The 22,654-nt window shown below is 35.4% G+C and overlaps 1 long non-coding RNA gene across 1 annotated transcript; it reads left to right on the forward strand.

Moving 5' to 3' along the window:
* The first annotated feature begins 15,413 nt into the window (after positions 1-15,413).
* On the forward strand, positions 15,414-16,540 carry LOC131655921 (uncharacterized). The gene is made up of 2 exons (XR_009299922.1): positions 15,414-15,518; positions 16,130-16,540. It is a non-coding gene; the product is annotated as an uncharacterized LOC131655921 (long non-coding RNA).
* Positions 16,541-22,654: the final 6,114 nt, after the last annotated feature.

Below are 22,654 nucleotides of genomic sequence, written 5' to 3' on the forward strand. Positions count from 1 at the left end.
AGATAATATCTTCAAAACAAATAAATAAACATGGTTTTAATGATTATTAATTGATCTTTCTCAATAAAGGGAACAATGGCCTCGTGACATTTTAATGAGTCTTAAATACATAGTCATAGAATATCAGAAGTATTATATAAATTTGTGATCTAGGAGATACACAAATCATTATCAATACAACTTAGACATTATTAGTCCTCGTTGATAAAATTACATTGGTGTACTTTTCTAAATGCCGTGGGGCCCGAAAAAATTGTCTTGATCCACACAAATAATTTACAATTTTAGTCGGATCTCCTCTCACGATGATAAAGGATGTCATCAGTAGTAACAATAATGACCGAGTTGTCATAGCGGAGATGCCATCCGTTATAGAATAATTATGTCGCCAAAATGAAAAATTACAGAATAATATATGTGACCTACAGTATCGACAAACACAATTGGTTGCGATTGAGAAAGAAAAGCTTGCAGATCCTTAACCACTTGTTGATGAGATTTTAGACGCTTCAATCTCCGACAATTTCAACCCACCGTCCCTAGTAGAATTTGATGGCAAGAGAGATCCCCAAGCACACATAATCTCCATCAACACTCAAGTGGCAATCGCTAGGGCAACTGACTCACTAAAATACAAATTGATAGTTGAGACTTTGAAAGAGGCGACCCTTTAATGGTATATGAATCTCTTTAGGTGCTTGATGTCGAACTACCAGGATCTGGCAAGAAAGATGATCCACCATTTTTCGATCAACACACACCGAAAGGTTTCCACAATGAGGCTATTAAATTTTTTCCAAGGTCATTCCTAGTCATTGTAGGAATACTTGTCTCTGTTTAACAAGGAAGCCATCATGGTCGTTTATCTAAACTAAGAGATATTCATTAGAGCTTTCCATAATGGCCTCAACGTTGAGTACTTCAATAAGTCATAGCCAAGAACCCAGTAACCTCAAAGGAAGAAATCATGGCAAGGGCAGAATGTTATATTAAAGGAGAAGAAAGCAATGCAAAAAAGAGAATTCAAAATCAAAGGAGAGAATGGTAGGAAAATATAAGGCGCTCTACCAATGGAGGAACCTGAACACGATACTAGTTTGAGAGAAGGTCACATTCAATCTAGCCATGAGACCATTTGAGCATTTCACGCCGCTAAATACAAGGGGGAGAGGGGGGAGAGGGAGAGAGAGTATGTGTGTGTGTGTGTGCGTGTGTGCGTGTGTGTGAGTGAGAGAGAGAGAGAGGGAGGGAGAGAGAGAGAATCCTTCAAGAGGTCTATTACACTAGGGTCATTCTTGAATCCATTGCCCCCAAAGGAGGTGTAATGAGGAGTTAATAGGTAAATGGTGCAAGTATCACATGATATGAGTTTAGCACACCAATGACTATCACTACCTAGAGAGAGAGAGAGGGAGAGAGAGAGAGATTGAACGACTCATTGTTTACAGGATCGACTAGATTGATCCTAGGACATGTGTCCTAGTGATGCTATCTTCGTGATTGAATTCATATTGTATCTATACTCTATTAGATAAAGGTATTTGAACTTACAATTGACATGAAAGTAAAGGAACATGTAACAATGAAGTAAAAGAAAGAATTAAAGGACTTTGATTGTAATCATAAAGGAAATAACTCGATGACAGTATGTAAATGACTTGCATTAATAAAATGAAAACAACATTGAAAATGATACTGGTGTTACATGTACATTCTCAGCAAACTCTTTCTCTCATGCTTGGTACTTGAGTATTTTTGAGTGATTTTGTACAAATAGAACACCCTGAATCCTACCACAAAGACTCTTATTTATACTAATTCGACCATAACGGTCTTTTCCTAACGAAATGTCACGTTTCCCATTCGCATATATTTTGATTTTCTAAAGTTTCCACGCGTCCCTTTGGCTAAAACGAATTACTTCGAAATTCAAATATTCTCGCTCGAAGCTTTTGGAACGCAATCAACGTGACTCATCTCATCGAAATATATACATCTTTCGAAATATCTTGCATTATCTTCGATCTTTATTTTTAATACTTTGAAGGCTTTTCAGTAAAAGCTCCAACTCGACGCAAAGAGAAGCTCGTATACAAAGAAGCTTTGAGAAATAACTTTGTACGACTATTTCCTTTTTTCTCTTCGAAACATATCATCTAAAATACTTTGTTTTTGTTTGTTGAAATCTCCAGCTAACACTCATTTAGGAGGGTCGTCTATAGAGATATGAAGAAGGTAATTCCTAGAGTTTAGAATGAAGATCGCCACTAGTCAAGAGCAAATCGCTAGAAAATGCCTCAAACTAGAAGGGGCCAAAGTCGTGAAGAAAGCGATGATCATGTTTAAGCACAAAACACCTTGAATACAATTGTTGAAGGCTTCGCATGAAGGGGAAAGTCGACTTCATCTAGGAAAAAATATGTCCTTCGGGTGATGCATATCGTCGATATTCTGCCGATTGAGAAAACAGTTCCCTCACTAGATATTGGCTCCTCTAACATGAACATATAGGGAGTTATACCCCACGAGGATGACCTTATTGTCACTGCACACACAAAAATTAGTTTTGTGAGGAGAATTACTCCTCACTAACCAATAAATCTCCTCCCAACGCCTTATTTTATGAGGAGAACAAATACCTCGCTAAATCGTTTGCTGCAACTTTTCACCAAATAAACTTCTCACAATGTTGCATAAGATACAGACAACGTGTCATCTACGTGTCAGATAAGGTGCAGAGATTTGGCATGTTTTGTTAGGAGAAAAACTCCTCGCAAAACATAACTTTGGTAAGTAACAAACACCTTTACAACTTGAGTTTTAGAATAAAAATAAACAATATATATTATATATATAAGTTGAGCCCTATTTCTAAAGACACCCCATCATAGTGAAGACTAACTATCGCATCCACCAAATGCTATAGAATTCGGATATGAGCGGAAATATGGTCTCATGGTCTGTCGAGCTCTTATAATATGACGCATCTTTTGTACTAAGCAACATTATCAAATCCCTCAAGTCCTAGTAAATTTTTAGTCGAGTTTAGTTTGCCATTAAATTTAAAATAGGAGCCCCATATCTTGCCATTAAAATTGGAAGTGAATTGGTGAGTATGGTTTATAGAAGGAGTGTTCAACGAGAGTTTATTCATTAAGTTCGGCATACAAAATTTTAAAGAGAACCGCAAATGTGGAGGAGGATATTGGAAAGAAGTTGTGGCACATGTTCACTACTCCCTTGAAGGTCCTGGTTGCTTGGCAAGTTATACAAAATCAATGATCCACTAAATTTAATTTATTTTGAATAGTGAACCACATTTTTGACTTGTTGGATGTGGATCTGATGAAACAGTCCAACATTTCTTTATGAGTGTACAATTTTGTCAAAATTTTTATATAAATAGTTGGATGGTTAGCACGTCGACGGTATTAATATAGATCAAATGGGTTCCACCATCTTTTAATATTTTGTGTTTTATAATTTATGTTAATAACGTTCTAATTCTTTTTATTTTTATTCTTTTAATTTTGAACAAATTGTTTTTAGTCACTAAATTTCTGCAACGTTGAGAAAAAACATAAATAATAACGTTATTAAGATAAAACATAAAAAACTAATTTACAAGAAAGAAACTGTTATTAAGATGAAATATAAAAGACAAAATGATGATTTTGACTATTTTATAATTTAGGTAAAAATGTATATCTTTTTATTTATTTTTTTTTTTTTGAAATTTTATGGGTTAATTTAAAGAGGTAGAGAGTTGTGGAGGAGAAACCGCTATATTTATGTTTGTTTGTATTTGATCGATTCAGCATTCCTATTTTGACACAAAAAGCTACACCAAATATTTACATGAAGTATAGATATGAAACCTTCAAAACTAATGATGAAGTATAGAGATGAAACCTTCAGAACTATGTATATAAATCGTAATACTAGAGTTTCTGAGAAGAATGATAACAATGGTTGCAATAGAGATAAAAGACGGAAGGGATGGCTAACAATATTGAGACGAATAACGAGGAAAAGGGTATTAGAACAAAGGATTGGGATAGGCGAGTTAAGGTTTGGAATTGTTGGGGTAATTTGGGAGTCAACACAATAGAGCATTTTAACTTTGGAGTTTTTCTTTGTGAGCAACATACATTTGTTAGAGACACACCATATAATCACCCAAAATCTTAAGGTGATAGGTGTGTGAGTTCTCCCACTTATGATTGTTGGAAATTATAAAATAATAATTATAGTGTGTTCTAATGTGACAAAAAAGGGGTGTGAGATATTGGATCGAACTCTAGTATGGTCGAAGGGTAGCTTCTTGGTTCGACAGGATTAAGCATGAAGTCGAAGGTTGTTCACATGCTGGTGTCGAAGATGCTAGGGTTGTTAGCATGTTAAATTAGGTTTTAGTGTTTAAACCTTAATTTGTTTAGTTAGTTTGTTTATTAAGTTAGCTTGTGTAATGGGCCTTGTGGAAAAAGCTCATTAGTTAGTATGTTAGGTTTTATTATAAATAGGAGTAGTGCTATTTAGTACGAAGCAATTTGAAGAAGAAATGCAAGAATGAATATGTGTCACTATTTTAATGGTAAATTTTAAATTAATTTTAATTTTAACTTCCTTTTTAATAGGGATCATGGGGGTTGTGGTGATAATGAATGATTGAGATCTATTCTTGCATTTCTTGTTTTTCTATTTTCTTACTAATAAGCATTTTCCTATAAATAGTATACTAGTCACTCATCATTGCTAAGCTGCAAATCCTAATTTAGGTTGAGAGAGGTTATTTGTTATTCTTGTAAACTTGTAATCTTGTTTTCTAAGAGAAAGTAAAAGAATAGCAATTATAACCAATTCTTGTGTCCTTCTTCTTCCTTGTTCTTTATTCTTCCCTTGCATTATACTTTGTTTTTGGTATTGAATTCACAACAAATTGGTGCGGTAACCGTGGAGAAGATGCCTTCAACAAGGTATGAGATTGAAAAGTTCACCGGAGTGAATAATTTCGGTCAGTGGCGCTTGAAGATGAAAGTCCTACTGGTTCAGCAGGGTTGCTTGGAAGCATTGAAGGGAGAGGCAGCCATGAAATGCAGAATTGACGGCAGCGGAGAAGACGAATATGATCGAGAAAGCACACAACACAATTTTGTTGAGCCTTGGTGATAAGGTTCTCCAGCAGGTATCAAAGGAGACGACGGCATCAGGGTTATGGGTGAAACTTGAAAGTTTGTATATGACCAAATCGCTGGTAAATCGGCTCTACCTGAAACAAGCTTTGTATTCATTCAAGATGATTGAAGAAAAAGTGTTGGTTGAGTAGTTGGATATGTTCAACAAGTTAATTCTTGATCTAAAAAATATTGATGTGAAGATCGATGATGCAGATCAAGTGCTGTTACTATTGTGTTCTTTGCCTCGATCACATGCTCACTTCAAAGAAACTCTCTTGTATGGAAGAGAGTCCTTGACGTTTGAAGAAGTTCAATCAGCCTTGTATTCTAAGGACTTGAATGAACGAAAGGAGCATAAACCTTCGACTGTTGGTGAAGGTTTGGCCGTTAAAGGAAAATTCTTGCGAAAGGATGGTAAGTTCGACAAGAAGAAGGGCAAAAGCCAATCGAAGTCTTATAGTGGCGAAGCATCTGGTAATCGATTCTATCATTGTAAGAAGGAGGGTCACACGAGAAAGGTGTGCCCTGAACGCCTGAAAGATCATGGAGGTAAGGATAATGGAAATGCAACCATTGTTCAAGATGATTTTGAATCATCTGATGTTCTTGTGGTTTCAAGCAGTGACTCGAGAAGAGAGTGGATTATAGATTCAGGTTGCACTTGGCACATGACTCCAAACAAAGACTTGTTCTAAGAATTATGTGATCAAGATGGTGGATCAGTATTGCTGGGAAACAACAAGGCTTGCAAAATTGCAGGTGTTGGATCTGTGAGATTCAAGCTTCATGATGAGTCAATAAGGTTGTTGACTGAAGTCAGATATGTTCCTGATTTGAAGATAAATCTACTTTCTCTTGGTGAATTCGACAAGAAAGGATATGTTTTCCACGGAGAGAAAAGTATCCTAAGAGTCATGAAGGGGTCGAAGGAAGTCTTGAGAGGTGTGAAGAAACAAGGCTTGTATACCCTTGAGGCTGAAGTTGTAAGTGGTTCGACAAATGTTGCATCTACGAAACCTTTGTCGAAGGCAGAAATCTGGCACATGAGATTGGGCCATGTCAGTGAAAGAGGTCTGGCCGAATTAGGGAAACAAAATCTGCTTGGTGGAGACAAAGTCGAAAAGGTGAAGTTTTGTGAACCCTGTGTACTTGGAAAATCTTGCAGAGTGAAGTTCAACAAAGGCAAACAAAGAACACGTGGATCCCTTGATTATATTCATGCTGATCTTTGGGGGCCTGCAAGGTGTCCATCACATTCAGGAGCAAGGTATTTTATCTTTGATAATTTTTATCTTTGATAAACAAAGAACACATGGATCCCTTGCTTACCTTTTTTGACATGCATCACATAATTTATCTTTGATAAATTTTATCTTTGGTAAACCATTAACAAGATTATGTTTGACTAATTTGTTTAAATGTTCCAAATGAATATGGGTTATTATTTTGTGCCAATGCCATGAGTCATTATTTCTTACCACAAGACACTTTATTTTCAAATATAAATCATCTAAAGGGATCATAAAAATATTAGTAATTATTTTACCCTTAAGTTTTACCTCATGCGTGGCTTTATCTTCAATTAAACATTCATCTTTCGTGAACTTGATTTTGAAGCCTTTGTCACAAAGTTGGCATATGCTAAGAAGATTATAGTTTACTCCTTCTACATAAAGTACATCTTCAATAGTTGTGAAAGGTGGTAATCCAAATTTTCCTATGCCAATAATATTTCTTTTGTTGTTGTCCCCGTATGTGATATATCCTTTGGCTTTTAGAATAAGAGATGAAAATTTGTTTATATCTCAGATCATGTGCTTAGAACAACCACTATTAAGATACCATAGATTTGTAGTGGTTTTCAAGCATACCTACACATACTGACCACTAGCAACACTAAAGTTTTTTTAGGTACCCAATGTGCCTTGCGTCCTTGATAATTAGTTCCTTTCTTGATCCACAAATAATGACTACTTGTAACACTAAATTTCCTTAGAAAACATTAGGTGTGTGACCCTTTATACCATAATAGAAACATGTAAGAACAAAATTACTTTTATATCTAGGAACATAAGACCTTTTTCGAACAAATATTTTCTTAGGATGATGATGAACCTTTTACACTTTATTATCTTTCTCTTAATTGGATTGGCCACTTACCTTAACAAAAATAGTTTTACCGATATTGGGCTTATCAAATTTTTAATAATCAAGTCCACTTTTATCATTGGAATATCTTTGTCTACTAATGGAACCTTCCAATCTAATTTTTTTTCCTTTTTCATATCTTTCAATGACTCTTTTTATTTGGACAATTTGAAAATAAAGTGAATTACACTCATTGCATGTAGAATTATGTTTTTCTTTATCAAAATAATTATGTTTTTCTTTGTCAAAGTCTTTTTGCATCGTGTCATCTATGTTATTCTTGCATCATTATCATAAGAAAGTTTTTCATTACTTACCTTATCCTTTTCGTCATCAGAATGATGAGATTCCATAAATGCAAGATTTACGCATTTTTACTTTCCGAATCGAATGAAGAACTTACTTCATTATCCTCCCATGCAATATAGGTCTTTTTGGACTTTGATTCCTTTCTTCATTTATGACCATATTTCTTAGTAAGTTTTGGATAATTCGCATTCATGTGTTCTTGATTTCCATATTCAAAGCAAGTGAAGTTTTGGGTTAATGTGGAAGCTTCTTTCTTCTTAAAAATTTTTCTTCCTTTTTGCAAAGTTTAAAGAGTTATCATTATTAAAGAATTTGCCTTACCTTTTTACAAGAAGCATGAAGTTCTCGTCTTCTTCCGAAACATCCTCTTCCACTTCTTCTCTTGAGTTAACTTTTAAAGCAATAATTTTGGATTTCTTCTCTTCAGTCTCATACTTTTCTAATCTTCCAAGTTCAATCTCATGCTCTTGAAGTTTTCTGAAATTTTTTGCGGAAGACATATTGGATAGACTCTTCGTTTCTTATATCACCATCACTTTTGGTTGTCATGCCCTGGTCAAAGATCTAAGTAATTTAAGAATAAGTTCATCTTAGAAAAAGTCTTACGGAGGGCCATCAAATGATTTGTCAAGTGCACAAATCTTTTTTGCAAGTCAATGATTGATTCTCCGGGCTGCATTCTGAACAGTATATACTTTTGAAATAATGTGTTCAATATTTATCTTTTTACTTTAGTGGTTCCTTCATGAGTGATTACTAACGTATCCCATATCTCTTTTGTCATTGTGCATTGAGAGACACTGAAGAATTCATCCAGGCTTAGGTCCACTTGAACTAAGTTTATTGCTTTTTTGTTGTAGAAAACCTTTTTCTTAACATCTTCATCCCAAAAACTTTTGATTTTGGGTGTACCAATGCTATTGACAACACTTGTGGGAACGAACAGACCATTTTCTACAACATCCCAAACTTCTTCTCCATGTGCTTCAAGATGCGCCTTCATACGAAATTTTTAAAAATTAAAGTATTCACCACAAAACAACAGAGGCTTATTGTCGCTACCACTGTCTCTAAAAACTAGATTTGCGAAAGTCATTTATGGATCTTTAGGAACTGGTCACCTATAACCTGGTGTGATGTCAAATGTAAGTATCGAAAGTAATCTAAAAGGGGTGAATTAGATTTACCAGTATGATTAAATTTTTCTCTATAACGATTGATGGAACTAATGTTCTTATTTTCTTGGAACTGATATGAATGTTCAAGTGTTGAAAAATAAATGCAGAAATATAAAGAATGCCATAATATATCCTGGTTCCCATTTTCAAATAAGGGTACTTCAATCATCTCATATCTCATGAGAGATTTCACTATTCCAGATACATTACACCCGATCCATTTGGCTCTCTTAACTATCTAACACAATCACAAAGGTACACCACCTTTTGATTTTACAACACACAAGAGAAAGTACACCACTTTCACTTGAATACAATGATCACTTACTATTAGTGAACAAAAAAAAATTGAACAAAAGATAAAGAAGATTTTGTACTTGTATTAGTTATGAGAATTGATCTTCCCTTCCAAGTTAACAATTTACAATGTATGCTTAGAATTTGAAAATGAAATTTTAATGATGCTGTAAAAATTATGCAAAAGTTTCACAAATTTTTTGGCTCAAGGCACTTAGATGAAAATTGAGAAAGATTTGAATTTTGAATTGTTAAGAAGAGGTTAATTTGAATTTCTGAATCCACAACTATTTATATTTGAAATGTACCTTTTGGAAAGTGCACAATGTTATGAAGCATTGATATGATTCATGACCAAGAGTTGGAAATTGTTGGATTAAAAAGACAATGAAAAAATGCTACTGGTTCAGTGTTAATCGATTACAACTATAGTTGTCAAAAGTAAATTTGAAAATTTTGTGCCTGTAACCATTTACATGTTTTGAGTTACTAATTACAGCTATAGCTTAAATTTAAAAAATTTGTGTCAGTAACTGAATATTACATGTTTTGGGTAACCAATTAATGTTGTTTGAAAATGTGAAAAACATCTTTGTAACAACATAGTTTCATTTCAAATCTTTTTGAAACATGTATGGATGATTAGATGTGAGAAATGCAATTTGTTCTGAGCTTCTAAAGTATTATACGATGCATTATTGTAATTTGTACCTTAGGGTCCATTTGGTTCAACCGAGGGGAGGGATTTTAATGAAGGGGAGAGGAGTGGAAAGGAGATATTTTAATTAAAAGTATGTTTGGTTCAAAAGAGGTGGAGGAAAAGGGATAGAGAGTTTTTAATCAGAAATATGTTTGGTTCAGGAGGCGAAGGGAGATATTTTAAAAATTAATTTATTGTTTTACCCTTAAAATAGTATAACACTCATGCTAAATCAAATAAAAATAATGTGTTATTCACAAAAAAAAATTGTTAATTCATAAACAACATAGATAATCAAACACAAAATATTTAATATTTCAAATCTTTAAAATATACTAAAATGTAAATAAAATATTGACAAATTTCATACTGTAATAATTTTTCCCATGATCAAATGAATCATTTTATCATTCCATCTAATTCCATAAAATATTTATAAAATTAAAGCATATATATATATATATATATATATATATATATATATATATATATATATATATATATATATATATATATATATATATATATATATATATATATATATATATATATATATATATATATATATATCACATACTACAATTATATATAGATATGTAATACAACACAATAACTTATAAAACAATTAAGTTTTTACAAAAAAAATAATAAATAAAAATGAATAAAATAAAATACCTGAAAAAATAAAGAAAGTCAAGTTAACATATTAATAAAAAAATAATAGAGTTGTCGTAAATAATAAAGGAATTCTAATAAGGCGACAAAAATTAACGTATTATATATATTAAAAATAATTTAGGATTTTAATTTGAAAATGAGGGTAATTTTTTCAATATCATAAAAATAGATTTTATCATAACTCCTCTCCCTCCCCTCCCATACCCTCCAAATCCCTCCGATTAGAAGGGAATAAAAAATTGCTCTAATATGGAATCTGATTACCTCCAATCTCCTTCCTTCCCCTCATAAAAGATTGAACCAAACATACTTAACTTAGAATATTCTCTTCCCACTCCTCCTCTCCCCTCCAAAAACCCCAACCAAACGGACCCTTATGCTCAAGATTAATTCTTCCTTGTCAAATGTTCTTGAAGATTGCTTAAGTACCACCAAATTTTGTCACAAACGATTTCTTTAAAACTTTGAGTTTTTTCCTTCTTTTGATAATGCATTTGAACTAAATTCTTTGTCTTTATCAAAACACAAAACAAAGGTAGAAGTTTGTCTCCACAAAATAAAGTTTAATTTATAAGAGAAAAATAACTTTAAATTTATAGTTTGGTTGGTAGAAATAATGTGAAATGGATTGTGAGTGATTAGAACTTCTAATATACTAATTACTAAGAAGGTCAAATGTAAATTTAAAAAATGGAAAAGAGCATTTTTGGAATTTTGAAGATATCAATTAATCTTACATAGCTAATTGAAGTGAAAGGGTGTAGATGAATGACTAAGATGATGTTTGAATGGACAATGGCAGATAATGCACTACAGAGGATTCCATAATTATCAATTTTGGCAAAAAGTTTATGGGTTGCTCAAATCTTCGGCGGATTGTGCATGACCGGGTATATCACTATCAGCCACGACATGCAGGGGGCTTTCGTAGAGCGATGGCACAAGGAGACGTCTTCTTTCCACTTTCCTGTTGGGGAGATGACGATCACCTTGCACGATGTTCACTGTCTGCTCCACCTGCCGATCAGAGGGAGGCTGCTGCACCATTCCTGGATACATAGGGTCGAGGCTATTGAGTGGATGGTCGACTATCTGGGTATGGACCCAAACATGGCTAATTTTGAGTGTCGGGCGACGAATGGGGCCCCTATCCAGTTCTCCAACTTGAGAGATCTGTATGAGAACCACCTGGTGGCGGCAGCAGAGTAGAAGCAGGAGGGTGACGAGCTTTTTACAGAGTATCATCGTGCTTGCGCTCTGAGGTGCTGGTTCATGTTCTTGGTAGGCACTACACTCTTTGTGGACAAGAGTGCAACCTACGTTGACATGACATATCTTCGCTACTTTATCGACCTAAGTACCATTAACCAGTGGAACTGGGGGTCAGCTATTCCGGTATACCTATACTATAAGCTGAATGAAGCTTCCAACTGGAGGACCACACAGTTGGCTGAATCTTGCACACTCCTGACGGTACGTTTCTTTTTAATTATTTCACATTTATTTATGGTTCATATTTATTTTTAATACATTATCGTGTTTGTGTTTCAGGGATGGATCATCTCCTACTTCCCCCGCATCCACGGCTTCGCCATTGATCCTGCGGGGCCAACACCATGGTGAGGTATCTGCCGGAGCGGTGCATGAGGCAGTTTGGATGTGTGCAGATGATACCGAGGTCACCGTTTGAGGCTGCTCCCAACACAGTTATCCGAGTGGAGCTCATTGCTATATTTGAGGACTGGGCACATCATTTGGTCCCGGAGGAGTATCGGCGTATGCAGGCCACCCAGGAGTGGCATTGCGTAGAGGGGTACGTCACATGGTTCAATTGGGTGTCACATCCTCTGATGAAACCCGACGCTCCCGAAGCTCCTAGGCCAGTATATGAGGAGATCTTGGAGAACCAGTAGGCTGAGGATGACCATGCCACTGATCTCCTCCAGATATGCCAGCGGATAGAGATGCTTCGGCGGGAAGCATTGGACTGAGTTATCATCGCGCAGGGCGGTCCAGAGGCACTCGCAGTCGTGGAGAGGATGGTCCTAGAGCGTTAGAGTTAGGCATACCTAAGAGTTGTTGCCTATTTATTTTTTAGTCTTGACTTTTTTGTATTCGGGTTGTATTATTTTGACATCTCCGTACACTGTTTTTTTTATATATACTACTAGTATTTTATTTCAATTTGCATGTTATATTTAGTTTATATCAAGCACTATTTACATTAAGCATTGCTTTTTTGCATTGTCGTTTAAAATAGAATACATGACTAAATATTGTAAACCTTAAACAAAAAACAAATAGGTTTCTGCATATTTCGGAGATACATTTCCGAAACACAAAAAAATTTGAAATTGGTGTTTTCGGAGATGTATCTCCCAAAATACCCCCCAATTGATGTTTTCGGAGATACATCTCTGAATTCTAGGAAAATTTGAAATAAAAAAAACTTCGAAGATACATCTCCGAAACAGGAATATTATGGAATTCTCGCTGGAGGTTCTCCCCACAGGGGGTCTACAAATAAATTTCCTAAAAAAGTCATTTGCTCACAACATCTTACTTTTCTTTAACCGTTTCCAGTACAAGCGTTTGGTTGTAAATATTTTAGAAAATTTCTTTATCCACCTCCCTATGGGGGTTACCCCCAGCGAAAACCCCAACTTGCCCCTGCTTCGGAGATGCATCTCCGAAGTATTTTTTTTCTAAATTTTCCCAGACTTCGGAAGTGCACTTCCGAAAACACCAAATGGGGGGTGTTTTCGGAGATGCACTTCTGAAAACACATTTTTTCACATTTTGGGGGGTTTCGGAAATGCACTTCTGAATTATGCAGAAATTGTGTTTTTTTTATGTTTTTCTTAACATTCCCGTATTTTTAATTAAACGATAACGCCGAACAAAATAAACGACATATCAACATAAAATACTAATATGATAAATAAAACCAAATAATATATATATATACACAAAACGAGTAATAGTGTGTGAAATACAATCCGAATACAAGAAAAATAAACCCGAACCGCTACTGGGTATGCCTAACCCTTACTCCCTGGGACCTCCTCTGCCTCCTATATGCAGCCGCACGACCCGCGTCACCGACGATCCTCTCCACCACGACGACTGCCCCTGCATGCCGTGGCTGATGGTGGTATACCCCGTCATGCACAGCCCACCTAGCCCTGGAGCTGTCACCGCGTCGTTAAACCACTACGCCTATGGTTTAAAGAGACCGAAAATCTTCCGGGCGTGGTTCACTATTTTTAAAGTTTGTCTCTCCTGTTACAACAAAAACAAAACAAAAAACATTGTTAATTAGACCATTAACGAAATGTGGAATAAAAAGCTAAATAAAAAACGATTAAAATAATAAAGTCGGACAAATTATAAAAAATACCTCTCCCTCCTAGACAGGTCGAGCGACGTGCTTGTGGTAGGAAATCAGCCCGGACGTGTCACTGGGCCCTCCCGGGTAACCCTCCTCCTACTCATCCTCCTCGTGCGGAGGGTGAACATCCGGTACCTCCTCCTACGCCTCCTGGTATCTAACTGCCTCCTCCTCCTCTCGTACCTCCTGCTGACGGGAAGAAGAGACCCGAGCCAGACGACTCCTCGATCCAGATGAGGAAGTACCCTCGTCCATCTGCACAGGTACTCGGACACGACCCCGTTCCTGCGTCGATGCCAGTTGCGCCGCCCGCTCGCGTCTAGCCGACGCCGTCTGGGTTTCTCTCCCCTATCTGATGCGTGCTGGGTTGCCTGCCATATTCCTGAAACAATTGAAATCCATAAGAATGCGAAACAATTCAAAAAATAAATAAAAAAACCACTTCTGGACACATTTCGGAAGTTCATTTCCGAAACTGGTGAGGGAGGTGTTTTCGGAAATGAACTTCCGAAACACCCCTGCGAAGCCAACTTCTGTAACTTCCATGGCAGACCCCAAAATCCAATGTTCAAACATTTTATAATGCTTGTAAACAACCTAAATACTACTAACAACCTACCCCTATATCATTTTTGTAATTTCTAAGAACCCTAACATGCATTTGAATCATGGATCTAAGGATTATGAAACTTACAAATTGAAGTGATTGAGAAGCTTTTGAATGTAGTAGAGCAAGTAGAAACAGCTTTTGATGTAGCGTCGGAACTTGGTTTTGCAAAAAATCTCTTTGAGGAAGTGTTGATGGTGATTTAGGGTAAATGAAATGAATGGGGGGGGGGGGGGGGGACTGTTTTGTTAAATTTGCAAAACGCGCAGTATTTCGGAAATGCACTTCTGAAATCCTGTTTTCGGAAATGCATTTCCGAAATTAGACAAATTTTGAAAAAAAAATAGGCGTTTTCGGAGATGCATCTCCGAAAACAACATTTTTTGCATTTCAAAAATGCATTTCCGAAACAGGGGCATTTTGGGGTTTTCACCAGGGGTCACCAAGAAAACAAAGAGGTGGATAAAGAAATTTACATATTTTAATGGGCTTTATAATGAAGTAGCTGAAGAAAAATATTTCTTTTATCATACAATAAAATAAAATAAAAAAAATTTGAGGCATTGATCAAACTTTAGAGGAAGAAAGACAACTAACGCAATGAAGAGAAACTGAAAATTGCTGAACAAACTCATAAATCTTGAAAATTTCTTTGCCAACCTCCCTACCTTCTAGTCCACCTCTGGTGAAAACCCCATACTACCCCTGACTTCGGAAATGCATTTCCGAAAATGCAAGAAAAAGGTGTTTTCGGAGATGCATCTCCGAAAACGCCTTTTTTCTTGAAAAAATTGTCTTATTTCGGAAGTTCATTTCCGAAAATAGTATTTCGGAAGTTCATTTTCGAAATGCTGCGCGTTATGCAGATTTATCAAAACACTCCCCCCCCCCCCCCCCCCCCCCCATTCATTTACTCTAACTCAAATCAAAAACAAGCAAAGGCGAAAATTTGTGCAAACACACTTCCAAGGCTGCATCAAGGCTCCAATCACATTGCTATACAACATTCAAAAGCCCACAAATCACTCAATTTGTAAGTTTTAAATTTGTTAGATTCATTATTCAAATGCATGTTATTTAGGGTTTCAATTGCATAAATGATATATGGACTGGTTGTTAGTAGTATTTAGGTTGTTTAGAAGCTTTTTGAATTTGTTTTATGTTTGATTTTGGGGTCTGCCATGGAAGTTGCAGAAAACTCCATCGCAGGGATGTTTCGGAAGTTCATTTCCGAAAACACCTCCATCCCAGTTTTCGGAAATGAACTTCCGAATTGTATCAAAAGTTCAAATTTTTTAGTTTTTTATTTTGTCTCGCATATTAATCGATTTCAATTGTTTACAGGAACATGTCAGACAACCAACCAGCACGCATCAGACAGGGTAGGGAGACCCATACTGCGTCGGCTAGAGAGGGTAGAGAGTGTCCGCTTTAATTTGCAAGTACTTTATTTTTAACGCCTTTGTTTATTGTGCCTGTTTCTTTGAAGTTTGTGTGCATGCGTTCTGACTTCTTTGACGGCGTGTCGTTGGTTTCCAACGTCTTTGTTCTTTAATGACTTGTCTGTTTCCCAAGCGTTTTTGTCCCCTTTCTTCTTTTATAAAAGGAGATCTCATGGACCTTTCTTTCTTCATTTTTACGCAGGAATGGGTGGCGCTAAGGGAAGAAAGGGTTCTTCAACCTCGTGCTCTCGCGGAGTGAAGGAGGTGAAGGAGAAGAAGAAGGTTTTGACTGGTTCTGCTTCTCGTCCCCTGGGGGTCCATGGCTCGGACGTGCAGGCTCAGTCTTCAGGCGTGAGAGTCATGATCAACGCTGATGGTTCTGAAACTGAGTGGGATGAGGATTGGTATAATTATCTTCATTCGGAGGAGTTCGCTCGTCGGGCAGAATAACGTGTTTTTGTTTTGTTTGATGTGTATTTTGTAACGCTCGTCGGGCAGAATAACGTGTTTTTGTTTTGTTTGACGTGTTTTGTTTTGTTTTGTTTTGATTTCGGATTGTATCTTTCGCACAGTGTTTTTGGATTGGATTTATCATCTTAGTATTTTCAGTTTATCTGTTGCTTATTTTTATTTGGCGTTTGCGTTTAATTAAAATGCGAGACAGTTTAAGAAAAAACATAAAAAAAAAAACACAGTTTCTGCATAATTCGGAAGTTCATTTCCGAATTCACTCCCATGAGGTGTTTTCGGAAGTTCATCTCCGAAGACACCCCCCATGAGATGTTTTCGGAGATGCACTTCCGAATTGTGGAAATTTTTTTTAAAAAAAAGCGCTTCGGAAGTTCATTTCCGAAGCAGGGGTATTTTGAGATTTTCGCTGGGGGTGATCCCCATAGGGAGGTGGCTAAAGAAATTTTCTAAATCTTTTGAACAATCTCGAAATTTTTTTGAGCAAGTCCAGAAAATTAAAAAACATACATGAATTATTCATGTTAAACATACATGAATTATTCATGTTCTTCGTTCTACGTTCTTCATTTTCCACCTTTGTAATTTTTCACAAAACCATAAAAAATGTCAAAATAAATAGTATTTACACAAAGACAACTGATGTGTCTGACTTTGACTAATAGTATGCAGTCAAACGACCAACTTATTTTTATAGTTTGAGACAAAATATAATATTTCATTATACTTATTTAGATCTGCGTATACAATATTCTAGTACTATATACTAGAATATTTTGGACCAAGGTGAGGTAGCCCATACTGGTTAGGTTACCTGAATCTGAACACAGTCGAATATGAAAATATAATAGAACTAGTAGTCCCATACTATATCTATGATGTCTTATTCTTAAATATCGTTTCTTGTTCTTTATAGATCTATCTATCTAGTATCTATAACCTTTTCGTTTTCTATTGTCATAATATTCAATGCTTGCGATACATGCGTTCATTTTATACTTTTATAGATCCCTCTCCCAGAGTTATAAAATTATTTTTATTCCAAGTAATTTCCATAGCTCTATGATTAGCTTTACATTAGTAGAAAATCAACTAATAATATTATTATTTTACTTAACAACATTTTAATCATAAAATGGTAATGGGGTCGGTTCTCTAAAATTGAATAATATTAGTTAATTCATTTTGCCATACTTAGCACGTAACTTTAAAGATTTGAAGATTACTTGAAGTAGATTGAGAAGATGGCTTTCAAGTCAACAAATAAACGAGTGACTCCATAGGTTGATGGAGAGGAATATGTTTGCAAACACTTTTAACAATTAAGGTAATGAATAAACGAGAAGTTTGAGGTATATGTGAGAGAATATTAGGTACATTTATCTATATTTTCAAAGCTTTTTTATAGGCTTTCATGGCGACAAACATTAATTATAGGCTCGTACCCGTTTTGCAAGTTTTTCCCCTACTCGTTATGGGTAATTTTGGCAGGTACCCACTAGAGATGAGTCCAATTGTCTTCCCTACACTCACATGTAGCAGCAGCTAGTGCCCGATATTCAGCCTCACTTGATGATCTAGATACAGTCAATTACTTTTTGCTCCTCCACAAAATAAGAGATCTTCCAAGAAAGAAACATTGGCCTGAGATTGATCTTGTAATATCCGAGCATCCAGCCCAATCAACATCTGAGTATCCTTGAAATTTGGCTTATGATTCTCTTGGTAAGAATATTCCCTTGCCATGACATGATTTCAAGTAGCTCAAGACACGAGTGGCTGCATTAAAATGATTCACTGTTGGAGCAGATAGGAATTGACTCAAACATTCAGTACAAAATGTTGTGTCAGGTCTTGTAGCATTCAGGTAAAGATGTCTTCCAACTAGCCTTTTGTATGCAGGAATGCCATGATATGGTGTGCCAACATCTTTGTGAAGTTATGTTGATGGATCTGATGGTGTGGAAGCTGGTTTGGAACATAACATTTCTGAATCTTGTAAAAGATCCAAGCAATACTTACTTTGACATAATGAGATGCCAAGTTTGGAATGAGCCACTTCTATTTCAAGGAAGTACTTCAAGTGTTCTATATCTTTGATCTTGAATTCTTTGTGTAACTTCTCTTTGAGTTGTTTCATCTCTTACAAGGAATTATCTGCTACAATAACACCATCTACATAAACTAACATTATGATAAATGATGTTTGATTCTGCTTAGTAAACAAAGAAACATATGGAATACTTGTTTGTACTAATATTTAATGAGAAATGCAGTCAACCTTTCATGCCATTTTTTGCTGGCTTGTTTTAGTCCATATAAGGACTTAACAAGTTTGCACACTTGATTAGGTCTAGCATGTTTAACATCTGGTGGAATTGTTATGTACACATACTCTTGAAGCTCTCCGTGTAAGAAGGCATTGTTCACATCTAATTGGTGAAGGTTATAACTATTGATGGAGGCAAGAGTTACAACTGTTCTGACTCTTGTTAACTTGGAAACTATAGAGTATGTTTCAAAGTAATCAAGACCTCCAATCTTGTTAGCTCCTTGCTTTTGGGGTTGGCAGAATTTTGCTAAAATATGGTGCTTGAAGGATGTTAAGCAAGAATTCATAACATCTTGATCTCTTGTTACAAGTTAGTGTGAGCTTATATGAAAAATCAGATGTCCTGACTGATGTTGTGACATCCTGTATCAGAAGATCAACACATGCTGTTTGGAATTATGACAGATTTGATTTGTTTTAAATTTATTCTGTGATATTTTCGTTGGATATATTTCAATGGTTTACGCATGTCAATAATATTTAATCCAGAACAAAGAAATCAAATCTACACCAGAATTAAAGTTTCTAAAATTAAAAGATTGAAACAATATTTGTTTTCAAGATTAAAAAAGATTTCTCTACAAATTTGTTGCAACTCTCAGCTTGTGGATCAAGTAAAGTGTCTCGAAACCCATGGATTGTTGAAGACTATTTAAAGATATTCCTAGACCTAATGTAACTAAGTTTTCACAATTGTAAAATTAGGGGAAGGTTAGAAAGCTTAGGTTTTGAGAGTCTCTTCTTTCAAGTCTCTCACGTATCTTTTGATACTATGTGGTAGACTGTATGTTGCTTGACTATTTGTCAAGATGTTTGTTCTCACTCGGAAGCGTTTAGGTAATGCGTTGAGTTTTTGTTCTCACTCTTTAAGCTTTTAAGCATGAGAGTTAAGTTATGTTCTTGATCAAAGCTTTTAAGCAAGACCAATTTTTGTTCTTAGTTAAGATTCTTGACTAAGTTCTTTGATTGGAAAGTGTGATCTTTCTACTTGGATTCCCTTGGTCACATGGTGTGTGACTATTTTATCACTACGGTGGTTGGAAGTGGAATGGCGATTTCTCAGGTCTAGATGTCGACTTCTAGGTAAAAGTAGCAATGGGTAGTGATTAGCCGAGAAGTTGTAACCTGGGACCGTTTAGCTTTGAACTATTACTCTTAATAGTGGACTTGCTTCCTAGCTTGGTAGCCCCCACATTAGGTGTTGTTGCATTGAATTGGGTTAACAACTTTCCGTGTTATTTATCATTCTGCAATTTTATATTTTAGTATCATATTCAGTCTGATGAAACTGGTTTGTTTCTAGATGTCGTAATATCTGTCTTGACATCATGTATGACAGTTGTGTTAGCATGTGTTATGCATGTACCAGAAATTTCAAATCTGGTTAAAGCCTTTGGAAACTAACCTATATTTGAACCTCTTATTTGTGCCATCAACGTGGTTTTTGATCTTGTATACCCACATGCATCCAATAAGCTCAGCTTTTGGAGGAAAATTCACTAATTGCAAAGCACTTTTCTTCTTAAGTGCAGTAAGCTCAACTTGCATAGTTTGATTCCAACAATTAAACTTGCAAGCCTCAGCATAGAACTTAGGTTCAATGTGTGATGAAAAAGACAAGGAATAATGTCAATATGGTGTAGATAGATTAGAATAAGACATGGAAAGAGAAATATGATAAAGCATACCTTTAGATGTTTGTTTAGAGTTTTGAGATGTGGAACATACATAGTGCTGTAAATAATATGGCTTGTTTGTAACGCTAGAAGATGCATGAATTGGTGCAACAGGTTAGTCAGTAGTTTCAGGTATGTTTGAAATAGGTGTAGGTAATGATTGAATGATCTCAGGAATGTCATATATGGAGTGACATGGTTGAGAATTTGTTAAACTTTGTGGTACAGAGTTGATATGTTGATCAAGGCTATTATGAGATGACATAATAGTTGTAGATTGGTTAAGTGACGAACTAGGATAGTATGTCCATGATTGAGATGAATAAGGGTTTGTGTGGTGTATGGTAAACTGTGTTCATGAAATGACACATTTCTTGAGACAAAAGTTTCTTTGATGTTAAGGTCTAGTAAAGTGTATCATTTCATTCCATTGGTATAACCCAAAAGATAAATTTTCTTGCTTTAGGGTCAAGCTTTGTTCTATGAACACTAAGGCTAGAGGCATAACATAGTGATCCAGAAACTTTGAATGAGTCAACATCAGGAATTTTATCATGAAAGACGTGGTATGGAGATTAGTTGTTTAGGGTAGCAGTAGGTATCCTATTAATGATGAAGGTGGCATAAAAAAGGGTATATGATCAGTATTATTTAGGTAGTTTGGATTGGTAGATCAATGCTCTTCCAACATTTAGCAAATGTTTGTGTTTTCTCTCTACCCTCCAATTCTGCTGAGGGGTTTTGACACATGACATATGATGGTTGATTCCTTTTGAATTATAAAATGATGTCAACAAAAAATCAAGACCATTATTTTTTCTTATGGTTTTAGGGGTAATATTGTATTGGTTTTGGATTAAGGGGTAATATTGTATTGATTTTGGATCATGGTTATAAACTGTTGAACTTTTGTAGAAACTTCAGCTTTAATTTTCTAAAGGAAGATCCATACATATCTTGTATAATCGATAAGGATTATTAAGTAGTATTTATGATGATGCACTGAATGTACAAATAAAGGCCCTCATAAATGTAGATTGAGCATTTTAAATTTATACTTAGTAGTGCTAGAACTGTGACAAAATGGAAGTTTTGTTTGTCTAACTAAGTGACAAATATCACATGTGGCTTTATTATCAAATGAAATAGAGGGATACAACAAAGGCATATGGTTAAGATTTTTATATGATACATGACCTAGTCTAAAATGCCATAGTGCATTACTAGGTAATATGGTGTTAATACTGGTAGAAGGAGAATGAAGTAGTCTTCTTGAGTCATCAACAATAGGACTGGCATCCATGTGCAGTCTGTATAAGCCTCCAATATGTTTACCCAAACCAATCATCTTCAGCATGCTCAAATCATGTATAGCACATTTATTAGTAGAGAAGTTTATTTTATATTTCAAAGGTTGACACGGTTTGGATATGGAAATCAAATTGAGATTAAACTCATCAATATACAAAATATTGTGTAAATAAAAGGTGGATGAGAAATGAATATGGCCAACTTGTTAGACACAAATTGAATTAACATTTGATAATGTAATGCTAATAAGTTTGATATCATGAATGGAAGTAAAATATTGCAATGAGGAACATACATGGTCATTATCACCAGAACCAAGAATCCAATATTGGTCAAAAGACAATGAGTTAAAAGTGGTACAAATAATACTTGAAGAAGTTGCAACAGATGGATGATCAAGAATCATGGAGGATACTGAACATTATTACAAGGATTTGTTGTAGGGAGTAAATTGACTTGTTGAAATAATCTAATCAGTTGATCATATTTTTCTTGAGAAATGTTAGGATCGTTGCTTGCATGAGATGGTTCTGCAGTAGTACCAATTGGTTGAGCAGGATCATAATTTCGACTAGTGGATGCATTAAACTAAGGTTTGCTATATATTGTTAAAGTTAGGATGACCATGCTTTTGATAGCAAAAATAAACAGTGTAGTCACTCCTATTGCAAAAGGTACATTGTCTAGGAGGATTCTTGTAGTGTTATGGTTTGCCTTTATGATCGAACCTTTGAGCTGCATTAACCAACAATGAACTATCATCTTTTGTAAGATTGACATATTTTGTATTGCTTTCTTTAGTGAGGCCAGTTAAAAACTATATTACTTATCAAAATTTTCTAAAGTACGTGGAGTCTACTATTGTTGATCATGTGAAATAAAAGGTTGTGTGTTTGGACGGATCGGGTTAGACATTTGGGAAACACAACAACTAATAGAG

The sequence above is a fragment of the Vicia villosa genome, linkage group LG3 (assembly GCF_029867415.1).
Source record: "Vicia villosa cultivar HV-30 ecotype Madison, WI linkage group LG3, Vvil1.0, whole genome shotgun sequence".
NCBI classification, from domain to species: domain Eukaryota; kingdom Viridiplantae; phylum Streptophyta; class Magnoliopsida; order Fabales; family Fabaceae; genus Vicia; species Vicia villosa.